Below are 10,863 nucleotides of genomic sequence, written 5' to 3'. Positions count from 1 at the left end.
TTTTTTTTTTTTGTAGAGATTTTTGCTATAGGGCGCATGCGCTTGCCAGAAAGACAGAGAGAGACAGAGAGACAGAAAGCGGGAAATTATCCCCCAGGGGGGATGGCCACGCTGCAATCTCTTCTCCATTCTCCTCTTGGGATCTTGGGCACGCACAGGCACCTGGCGTGAGTTTAAGCTACCAGGTCCGGACTCAAACCACAGTCAACTACATGGGAGTCCAACGACAAAGCCATTACGCTAACTGCTGGTCCCAAAAAATGAGACAATACCTTCTTAGGAAATACCTCTCCAACTACCAGACTTATCCATGCCTTGCTAGACTACACCACTGGACAAAATCAGTTGTATCTGTTTACCTTCAAATTGGTTTGATTTTTTTCTTAATTTCTAATTGTGGTAAAATACATACAACCCAAAATTTACCATCTTAATCCTTTTTTAGGTTATATCAGTTGAGCAGTGTTACATACATTCACATTGATGTGCAAACAATCTCTGGAACATTTTTCATTTTGCAAAACTGAAACTCTATACCCATTAAATAACTCTCCATTGTCCTCTTTCCCACAGTCCCTAGAAACCACCACTGTACTCCAAGCACTTCATCTCATATAAGTGGAAGCACAGATTAGGTTGTCAGAAAAGTCATGACACATTTCTGCATTAAAAAAATAGAAAACTACATCATGACTTTTTCAACAACCCAGTAGTATTTGTGTTGTTATGACTGGGTTATTTCACTTAGCATAATATCCTTAAGGTTCATCCATGTAACAATGAATCAGAACTCACTTCCTTTTTGAGTAAATAACATGTCATTGTATGTATACAACACATTGTGTTTACCCAGTAAGCCTGAGGATGAATATTTTGGTTGCTTCTTCCTTTGGCTATTATGATTAACGCTGCTATAAACATGAGTATAAATTGATCTCTAAATGCGTCATGTTATCAGAATTAAAAGTTCCTATCATCAGAATTGTTCATGGTGCAAATGAAAGAAAAATACAAAAAAAAAAAAAAGGAAAGAAGATTTATGACAAGATTTTCTAATAAAGCATGCTACGTTCCATACAATAAGCAGCAGCTGTTGGGAGTCAGGGGCAGACGGTGGCGCAGCAGTAAAACAAGATGCTTTGTGAGGCAGACCTATGTAGAAAGGTTGCCAGTTCGCATCCAGAGACTGCTCTGAATATACTAGGCCTGTGTGTGTCCTCGATCCAGGCTGGCAAAAGCTTGGGGGTAGAGGGATCACAGTGTTGGGACACTGTCAGGCTAGCTGTATCTCTACCTCTGTCTCACTCTGACTCATTACATAAACAAGTAAACTTACAAAAAAAAAAAAAAAAAGACAAAAAAATAGCAAAAAACACGTTTATTTATTTGAGTTGTCACTAAGTTCAATTCCTTTCACAATTATGCTTAAAAATGTACCAGGTCAGGCCAGCAGGTGGCGTGGTGGTTAAGGCGCTGGACACCCACCCACCCTCTGCCTCTCTCTCTGGTGAGCACACATGCCCTAAAGCAAATTTAAAATAATTATAATAATAAATAAAATCAAATAATTCATTAAAAAAGAAAAATTCTACCAGGTCAATTAAATGGTAAGTAACTTTTATTTATAAAATGAATACATGTGGAAAATTTATCATGTAGCAATGTGGACTCTCCAAAAACATTTTCTCTTGATAAATATTCTTACAATTTTATATCAAGGTTAAACTAATGTCTAATTTTTTTCATGAAACACCCTTACAATTTCATTGACTAATAATACATTTTTTTTCAAGCTCCATATTTCAGAGCAAAGATAATACACCTGTTTTTTGAAAAGCATATAATCACATAATCAATGAAGGCTGCTTAAAGGTTTAAAATAACAAGGATGAGTAGTTATTAAGTATTGTATAATACTAAGTAAAAGTTTTTCTACTTAGACAAAGGTACTTATGAAATGAACATAATACATACATACACATATGTCAGAACACTTGTTTCATCTTCTATTACAGTTAATAACATGTTATTACGTGTTCAATAGTCCTAAAAGCTTAAATTATAGGTTATAACAATCAATTTCCATACCAAAGTGAAGCCACTGTATAGTATTAGATCTGCTTATTTCTTCTCAGAGAATTGCACAAGAAAAGCACTGTGGGCTTTTCCTCACATTTACTTAATAACCTCTTCCTTTAAGAAGTTCCAAGATTGTTTATTATGCTGACACTGGAAAAATACGAGAAATCTGCATATGTGTATTTGGAAAGAAGCCTAAAATTCATTGTTTCACTTAAAAGCCAAACTGCAAGACAATTCTAAGACACACAAGAAAATGTGAACTGGCTTCTCAGAGGGGTCAGACTGGAAAGTCTGGTAGAAAAAGACTTATTTTCATTTCAGAACCCCACAGGGAATTTTTGAGGCAGCGAAACTATCCTGGATGAACTGTGAGGGTGAGAGATGACATTACACATTTGTCAAACTCACAGACATGTACAACACAGAGTGAATCCTAATGCGAACTATAGGTTTGGTTAAACATAATGTATCATTACTGGTCCATCAACTGCAGTAAGTGTTGCAAGGGGTTAATAATGGAGAAACTGCAGGGGGGCGGGGCGGCATAGAAAAACAGCACTTTCCACTCAATTTTTCTGTAAGCCTAAAACTGCTCTAAAACAGTCTATCCATTAATAAAAATGAAATAAAACAAGTGTATTAGGTATCTCTTTCATAATACAGAAAACATTTTTTTTTTAATTATGGAAACTCTAGGCTCAGTCACAGCGGCACAGTTAGTCAGGCACTGTTTTGCTATACTGCAGCCATAAGGGATGTCCGAGGTTCAGACCCTGTATTCACCTGAACGCCTGTGCACAAAGGCTAAGGAGAGAACTGTGGCATAGCAAGACCCTGTCAATGGTACTCCCCCACCGAAGAAATTTATATATAAATGTTGAGTGCTCTAAATATCACACAAGACAGATTTTAGAGATAAAATCAATACATGCTATGCAATTGCTGTGGTTTTGTTCAATTTGATCAGATTGTCTCCTATCTAAAGAAGGCTAGCATTCAGAATATAAAAATATACAGTATATAGAAACTTAGACATATCCTGTACAGGAGAGTCCTGCTTTATAGGACTATCTAAATGCATTGACAACACTGTTTATTCTAGACCATCGTTTCTCACTTTTCTCTTCACTTCCCTACGGTGCCTTTTTTAGCTTCTTCTCTCTAACCATGCAAATGCATGCAAAGTTAATAGCACAGATATATTCACTATTGTTTTGTATTATTATGAATAGGCACCTCCTCTACAGACTAAATGGAAATTTCTTCTTTCCATATCTTACAGACCAAAAGCAGCCCTTTTAAAATTTAATAGAGAGCCATCTAAATTGCATGTAATAAGAGACCAGAGAACAGCTACTGAAGATTTAAATAAATATTTCCAAATCACTCATTAATTATTCTATTTCAAAATCCAATCAATCCAAAATATGTAATAGTTATTTTAAAAAAATAGAGGCTATGTCAAATACTATAGCTTTCTGATGTATCAACAGGTTTAACAGTTTTGCCCCTTTGTGTATAGCAAATATGTGACTTTTGCAATGGTAAAACATTTTTAACTGCCTTGATTGAGCATTTGACATCTTTGAAATATTCTTACTAAGATGAAATTATCAATCCACCATTCCGTCAAAACTAAAAATCCAAGACTCATGATAGGAAGACATAAATATCAGTAAGTAGAAACAAGAAGTAGCACAGGAATGGAGGCCCACATTCACCAAAGGTAAGTAAAAATGACTATTATCAATGTTCAAAGACAGAGAACCAGTGTAACCCAGTGTTTCAAGAGTGTAAACTAGAAGAGCCAGCCTATCACCTAGTGGTTATCCCATGTGGCCTACCGTGGTTCAAATCCTAGCCCCGATAGTCGGGAACACATGCTGGTTATGTGTGCATGTATGCATTGAGAAATGGAGGCAGTGACTGCGACATGGCCACATGACCACGCCCCACTGGGGAGTGCTTTCTCTCCCTCTTCCTAGCAAGCATACACACACTCCATAGAAATTAAAATTTAAAAAATGTGAACTGGAGTCAGAATACATGGGTATAAATCCCAGCTCCGTCACTTCATAGTTATAAATATTGGGGCAAGTTACTTCTCAAAGACTCAGCCGCTTTATCTAGAAAATGAACATACTTAAAGTTATTTTCATACAGGTTACTATAAGGTTCAAATGATCAAATAAGATAATGCCTTTAGTACAGAAAAAACACATCACAAACACCCAATAAATGTTAGCTTAAAAATCAGAAATGCAATTAATACATAAACTGGGGACATAGAGCTCTTCAGTCACACTCCTGAGTAGAAACACTGCTATTTGGCTGTAGGGCATACAGGTGCCAGCTCCACTAGTGTGCATGAAGCTATCATTTGAATCACAGCCAACTCATGACACAGAAGTTTTGTTAGCAATGTAGTGGTTAACACTAATATTAAGAAATACTGACATATAAGAATGAGCAAGAAACAGACAAGTAGCTATACATAAAGGAATACTGAATTGTATAAATATTCAAGCTAGCACAGATTTTAATTTGAATGCCACTTAGTAGTCAGAAACATGTTACTCAACCTCTGGATTTCATTTTTCTGATCTCTAAAGCAGGGATAAGGATCAGCGGCCCATTGCTACTGAGCTGGATCCCACATGGCCAACTACATGGTTCAAATCCCAAACCTAGTGGCTTGAAAAACATGCCAGACATGTGTGCATACCCAAAATCCTGAAAGGAGGGGAAAATGGAGCGAAGGGATTGCAGCATACCATTTTCCCTCTCAGTGTCTCTGTCTCTCTGTCTTCCCACTACCATCTGCAATCTCACATGCCCACTGGCCAAAAAAAAAAAAAAAAAGATTAAAACTAAATGAAGATGATACCATTTACTTGACAAAGATGTAAAAACAATTCATTCATATGACATGCTTAGTATTCTGATCAACACCTTGTAAGCAGCTAATGTACGGTACTAAGATAACCAGGGTGATGATAGGTACTTCTATAATTAAACAACAAAAGAAGGAATGGGCTTAAACACACTTGAATCACAGCCAAAACTCAAGCTATTATAAAAAATTTTAAAAATTTAAAAAAAAAAAGCCAAAAACACCACCTAGTATCATCTGGAATGAAGTTCTCCCTGAGAGCAGACTGAAATATATATATATGCCATCCCATTCCCATCCTCTACAAAGTCAGTGTAAGTGGACAAGTGAATGAATAAATCACTGATTACTTCACACATTACTATTAATTCATCAACTACTGAAATAGCTGCTAGCCCCCCTAACTGTTGCTGCCATAGCTAGAAACTTCTTCGCAGCTATTGGAGCAATATGGCTATATTGGAAATGTTTCAGCTATGTTCTACCTCTCACTTATTATAAGTGAAAGAATTATTACTAGGATTAATAAGAAGAGAAATAAAAATATATTAGCTTTAAGTGAAAGAAGTCAGTTATAAAAAGGTTGCATACTGGATGATTCCATTTATGTGAAATGTCTAGAAAAGTAAATTCATAAAGACAGAAAGTACATTAGTGGTTGCCGAGGGCAGGGTGGAAAGGGAGCAGGGTGGAAATGAGGAATGACCACTGTAATGGGTCTAGGTTTCTTTTCAGAGGGTTAAAATGTTCTAGATTAGATGTGGTAATGGCTGCATGACTCCGAATATACCAAACACCACCGAACTGTATGTGTGCAGTAGGTATAATTTTTATGATATATGAAATATATCTCAAACTGTAAAAAAAAAAATACAGATGTATATTATCTTTGAGTATGTATTTTGGCTCTTTTTCCTGAGTATCAGTAAAGCTGCAAGATTTGGCTCTTTAAAACGTACTTTTTTGAAAAGCTGACAATATGATACCCTATTATAAAACTTCCTAATAATAGAAATTATATCACAACATCAAAAAGTAGTATCCACTCCTTAAAGTAATAAATCAATAATGCCTAGGTTTATCTCAACATCATCATCACTCATTTTGGCAATATGATTAGCAATTTATACAGTTATTTGAAAATGAAATTTATGGCTAAAATGAAGACATGAATAACTCAAAGAAATCATATCCAAACTTGTTACTTATTAGGAGAGTCCACATAAGAATTCATGTTCTACATGCTTGGACTAGCTCATTTTCCCTGGCATTAAGGCACACAAAAACATCTGCAAACACCCTGTAGGGGATCCTGGGTTGCCCTGCCCAGATCTTGCCCCTAAGGACTCAATCCCCTGGCTGCTGGAAATCTTGGCTACTGTTGGCTCCTAGCTGAGACTGGCTCCAGGACTGCCCTCACCCAAAGCACCATCCATCCTGTGTGGAAAATGCACTGGCGTGCTGCAGTACATCTGTTAAAACCTTCACCACTAGTGATCTGGGATGAAATGCCAGGACAAAGGGAATGCCCCAGTGGCTACGACATTTAGGCTTGGAGCAGTTAGGACAAAGCAGTAATTGAAACAACTACTGAATGGATGGCTCTTGAGGGTGCTACTGAAGCAATGGCCAAAGACAGCAAAAGGTTGAGACTGATTAAATTACCAGCTGAGGGGACCAGCAGGTGGCAAGGTGGTTAAAGCGCTGGATACTCTCACACAGTCAACCACGGTTCAAGTCCTGGACCTGGTGGCTTGCTTTCTCACTTTCCCTTTCTCTCTCTTTCTCTCTGTGTCTCCCTCTGATCAAATTAAAGTAAATGAATGAGTTTAAAAAAAAAAAAATCACCAGAGACTGAAATAAAATTATTTTTAAAAATAATAATAATAAACCACCAGCTGAAGGTGAAGTACAAAAGACCTCCCTGGCAGCAGATGGAGACCCTCATCTCCAGCAACTCAAGGACAACCAAAAAACCCAGAGTTCCCCATAAGACTGGCGGAAGTCTTGGTTATATGGACTGGCTTTTCCCTGTGCTCACTCCCACTTCACAATTGTTCTCTTCCCTATAGATAGTATTGGCAAGAGGATGGCCTTAAAAGAAAAAAGAAAAAAAAAGAATTCCTGCAGGCAAACATCTGCCTCAAATCTTTATCTATTACTGAGGGTCAACTTACGACACCCTCAAACATCTCAAAATGTTTAATGAAATAAACTTGCCGTTAAAAGGATAGTAAGAAATAAAATACTCAAGCTAAAAATAAGGACAGGAACTGAAAATCAGAGCAATACGCATGAACTAATTGTAGTTACCTTGGGGATATGTGCCAGTCTTAATAACCAAGACATCCGAATTTTAACCCTAGCAAATGACCGAAAATGAAGCCTCCACCCGGAGAGACAGGAAGTTAGAACTAAAACGCCCTCATAAAACCAAGTTCTCCATCAAGGAAACTTATCTTAGCCTGAGGTCTAGATGGAAACCTCCCCCCCAGCCCCCAAAAAAAAATCTACAAAGAGAACCTAAATTGTAGGCCAGCCTTCTTTGAAGTTAAAATGCACATTATTGGTAACCAGCAGATGGCATGGTGGTTAAGGCGCTGGACACTCCCACATGGCCAACCACAGTTCGAGTCCTGGACCTGATGGCTTGCTTTCTCTCTCTCTCTGTCTCTCTCTGGTCAAATTAAAATAAGTAAATGAGGGACCAGCAGTTTGCGTAATGGCTATGTCGCTGGATTTCCCTGTAGTCAACCACGGTGTGAGTCCCGGACCCAGTGGCTTAAACTCACGCTGGGCGTGTGTGCATGCATGCCCAAGATCCCAAGAGGAGAATGGAGGAGAAGGGATTGTGGCCTGGCCATCCCCCCTGGGGGGATTTCTCGCTTTCTGTCTCTCTGTCTCTGTCTTTCTGGTGAGCGCACATGCCCTATAGCGCAAAAAAAAAAAAAAAGGGAATGAATAAATAAAATTAAGGAAAAGTTTTTAAAAAAATGTATATTACCTACATGACCCAAGAAATTCAGGTTCAGAAATTTGGAAAAAAAAGTAATACCATGCTAAAATCCCTAAAGTACGTAGTAGAAGTAAATGTAAAACTACTCTGAACCCACAGAACTCCTTTTTAAAAAAGTCTCACTGAAGATAAGCTCATGATCCAGAACAGTAAAGCATAAAAAATAATCCACCATGAGTGGAATAACAGACACAAAAATCAATAGAATTGGACATCAAAAACCTTTACCTAATAGTGTAGATGGAAATTTTGCTTAAAATTATTAAACATATAAAAAACAATATAAAACATGACAAAAAAATGAAGATGATTTGGGGAGCAAATGGATTTTTATGAGCATTGAAATAAAAAAAAATACATGTTAGGTTAAACTGTAGACACAAATAAAGAAATAATTAGCATTTAAAACAAAAGGGACATGGAGTTTAGGAAATTACCCAAAATACAGATCAGAGCTAAAGAGATTGAAAAATGGGATTCAGAAGTATAAAGCATAGGATGAGAGGGTCCAGCAACCTGATGTGATGGGATATCACATCAAGAAGAGAATGCAGACAAGAAGAAGGAATACTTGAAGAGATAATTGCTAAGAACTTTCTGAAAATGATTAAAAACATTAATCATCACTTGGAAAAATCTTCAGTAATAACACATCCTATCAAGACAACTTATGCAGAAACTACAAAGACAATGAGAATAATCTCAAAGCAGTCGAAGAACACTGAGAAAGAAAAAACTAAATGGTACAGGAAAAAAAAACACAAATGTAATAGCACATTAAGGAGAAGGCTGTATGCTGGTAATACTGTCATTCAATAAACATGAGCTAAGTTAAAAATATCCACAGTTGAAAATGCATTTAGAACTAACCAATCACATCTCGGCCTTTTGGCTAAGATCAAGCATAAAACACCTAATCAACACAATATCACAGCTTAGCCAATCCTACCTTAAGCATGCTCAGGACACTTACATTAGCCTTACAGTAGGACAAAATCATCTAAAACAAAGCCCCATTTATAATAAAGTGCCGAATATCTTATGTCATTTACTGAGTACTATACCGAAAGTAAAAAACAAAATAGTTTCATAGATATTTGAAGTACAGTTTCAACTGAATGCCTATCAATTTTACACCATCACAAGGTTGAAAAACCAAAAGTTGAACCATCAGAAATTGAGGACTATGTGTGTGTGTGTATGTGTGTGTACTTTTTAAAATTTCTTGCTAAATGTGGTTCAACTGGATTGGTTCTAACAAAATAGTCCTGGCTGTCTTCTTTAATACTCTGCTTTATTACAAACTTTCTTTCCATATATAGGTAGATGGACCTTGATATTTAATTCTAACTCTCATTTTACAGAGACAGCCACTAAAATGCAGTGATTAAATGAACTTAAGACCCAAAGCCAGTTAGTGAAAGAAGGGGCGAGTAGAGATCCTAGGTCTTTCACTGAAGTGTTCTTTTCATTATCCTAGTCTATCTTCTAGAGAAAGTCAAGTCTGTCCTGTCCTAATCATAGTCATTCCAGATATTAAATGGTTTAAGATGATCATTGTTTTCCCCACATAATAACAAAGCACTAATCCCCTAATGTTTGGTCATATATGACCATTTCTATACATTTACTGAGAACTAACCAATTAATGCTGTCTTTGGAGCAACATAAGCTAAATGAAAAAAAACTTCAGTGCCACAATAGTTTCTCTGTATTACTATTTCTAAACTCTAGCGTGCTGACTTATAAACATCATAAGAATAAAAGAATCTAAGTCTATTTTTTTCCTCACTGTGTTTACCTTCATGTCACTAAGAGAACCTAGAACCAAATGTGCCTCTAAAAGGAAACACCTTATTCCTTCTATCTCATGAGTCAAGGTTTTTCACAATCAGACAAGATCCAGGAAGTCCGCTGAATTAAACTGATTCTTCAAGCAATTACTAAAGTTGCCTAAAAGAAGTATAACATTTAACAATGCATACAACTTCTTTCCAGTTTATCTGAATGCACCTGATGTTTTTGTAGTTGAACAGAATACATATAAAAATCATTTGGGGAAATTTTTTTTAAAATAATTATTTTATTTTATTTATTATTTTTTAATTTGACCAGATAGAGAGGGAAAGCGAGAAAGCAAGCCATCTGGTCCGAGACTCAATCCATGGTCAGTCCATGCATGAGTCCGCCACCTTAACCACCACACCACCTGCTGGCCCCCAATTGAGAAAACTTTTTAAAACTTCTGCAAGACAAGAACTTCTCCACTTTATCTATGTCATATAGCAATATAAACTAAAATTCACCATGTCTACATCATATAGAATAATAGTGGTCATAAGGTTTAGAAAAATCAACTGTATCACCAAAGTTTTTTTTTAAAAAAGAAGGGGGAAAAAAGCAAACTCTAGTACAGAGAGAAAATAACTGGTATATCTTCTTGTCTGGATGACTACAATTAAGTTCAAGAGGACTACTATCTATGTCAAAGATACAAAAATAACAAAAGTAAAATTAAAGAATAAATGACCCTTTCAACATTTGAAATTACCTTTTGAATGAAGTCGCTTCAGACAGCTGATATGTGCCTTTTGAGTTATGACATATAATTCAACAGGAATAAGATGGTGTCTGCTCTCTCAGAAATCTCCAGTCCGAGCTCTCGGATCCTGGCCCAGAGCCCAGCTTCCGCCTGGTGCGGTCGGCGTTCACCGGGAAAGACTTCTTAAATAAGACTCCCAAGGCACAATCCATAATCCCCAAAATAGTCAAGTGGGATTATGTCAGACTAAGAAATTTCTGCATGACAAAGCACGCAGTAATTAATGTGAATAGACAGCACTCAGAATGGGAAAACATTTTTGTAAACTAT

The 10,863-nt window shown here is 36.7% G+C and overlaps 1 protein-coding gene across 1 annotated transcript in view; it reads right to left on the bottom strand.

The window, feature by feature from the left end:
* DISP1 (dispatched RND transporter family member 1) overlaps window positions 1-10,707 on the bottom strand; it is a 182,211-nt gene extending 171,504 nt beyond the window's left edge. Inside the window, exon 1 of the mRNA XM_006171971.3 lies at window positions 10,543-10,707. The gene's annotated coding sequence lies outside the window, so the exon portion shown is untranslated. The remainder of the gene's footprint in view (window positions 1-10,542) is intronic.
* Between the last annotated feature and the right edge of the window lie 156 nt (window positions 10,708-10,863).

Source organism: Tupaia chinensis, unplaced genomic scaffold, assembly GCF_000334495.1.
Source record: "Tupaia chinensis unplaced genomic scaffold, TupChi_1.0 Scaffold150175_1, whole genome shotgun sequence".
In the NCBI taxonomy this organism is placed as follows: domain Eukaryota; kingdom Metazoa; phylum Chordata; class Mammalia; order Scandentia; family Tupaiidae; genus Tupaia; species Tupaia belangeri.
The sequence above is the reverse complement of the archived record's forward strand: the minus strand, read 5'-3'. Positions and strand labels throughout refer to the sequence as shown.